This window comes from Arachis ipaensis, chromosome B08 (assembly GCF_000816755.2).
Source record: "Arachis ipaensis cultivar K30076 chromosome B08, Araip1.1, whole genome shotgun sequence".
Classification (NCBI taxonomy): domain Eukaryota; kingdom Viridiplantae; phylum Streptophyta; class Magnoliopsida; order Fabales; family Fabaceae; genus Arachis; species Arachis ipaensis.
Genome location: NC_029792.2, coordinates 105425256 through 105426452, shown reverse-complemented (window position 1 = coordinate 105426452; position 1197 = coordinate 105425256). Strand labels below are relative to the sequence as shown.

Sequence of the window (1197 nt, the reverse complement as noted above, 5' to 3'; positions counted from 1 at the left end):
AAAAAAATGCAAAATTGTTTTAAAATATTATTCAATTATTTTTTATAATTCTTCTTATATTTTTTATTATTTTAAGATTGAATATTTTCAACCTTAGAATCTAAACTTGTAGCAAAAAGAAAATTGATATATAAGCAAAATAGGAAATATATATCCATAAAAAATACGAACAAAAAGAAATCTCTTTCAAAGAGTTGCTCAGTCTAATTCAATAAAATGCTTGATTCATAGCAAAATATCTCCACTCCTAATATTCTACTATTCACTCTATCATTCCACGAAACCCATTTCTGCAGCGATGTCTGGTGGCAGCTCCTCACCCTGGCATTGAAACAGATAAATCAGAGCACTCTCCATCACCTTCATCTTTTTCTTCTCTGCTGCTGCCTCATCCTCCATCGCCTTCCTCTTCAACTTCTCGTCTTCAAGCTCTGCCTGCAGTTCAAGCAGCTTCCTCTGACTCTCCTCTAGTTGGACTTCGTTGCCAGACCCATGTGAATTTGGACCGAAGAGTTGACTAGGAGTCGGTCCAAAACCCACACCACGTACTCTACCCGGTTTCTCTTTTCCGAAAACCTGAGCAATGGAATCATTTTGAGACAACACCCTTGATGACTTATCCTGCTGCTCAATCTCCTCAATTCTTTCCTACAGACACAAATTAGCATAAACAACAATTTTGTTGATGAGTCCATCTCATATCAATAACACATAGAAAACGATAACATAGGATGCCTGCCACTATAACTAGTTGTAAGGGATAAATGAAACTCAGTCATTCACATTCTACGGCAACTGTTTCCAAATTATATCTTAGCTCAAATAGTCTAGAAACATAACTGTTAAATTAGCAATGATAATTAAAGTAAGCTGAAATAGGACTTTTAAAAGTCTCTTGGTCTATCTTAACATACAGTATCAAACCATTCATCAAACAGGAGCAAAAACAATATAGCATAGAAAAGTAGACTATTGCCCTATTTGAGGTCATAAGTTTATCGATCAATTATAAGTAGTAGTACTTACACCGATTGCTCTTGCTTCATCATTCATATAGGAGCCGTCCTTTTTTTTTGTGCACATTTATCCATAACTCTCCTCTACCAACTATTCTCCCTTGTTCTTCCGACTGTATCAACAAATTTTATGCCATTACCGTTTTTCACACAATCAAGGCAACCTTAAGTCACAGAAATA

At 35.4% G+C, this 1197-nt stretch overlaps 1 long non-coding RNA gene across 3 annotated transcripts in view; it reads right to left on the bottom strand.

Moving 5' to 3' along the window:
- The window catches only part of LOC107611850, a 42531-nt gene continuing 41457 nt past the window's right edge, over nucleotides 124–1197 (bottom strand). For 2 of the 3 annotated variants that reach the window (XR_001613483.2, XR_002352809.1), the window contains 2 exons: nucleotides 1027–1129; nucleotides 124–648 (listed from right to left, as the gene is read on the bottom strand). This is a non-coding gene — a long non-coding RNA (uncharacterized LOC107611850). Of the gene's footprint in view, nucleotides 649–1026; nucleotides 1181–1197 lie in introns of all 3 variants that reach the window. The other variant, XR_002352810.1, reaches the window with a different exon arrangement.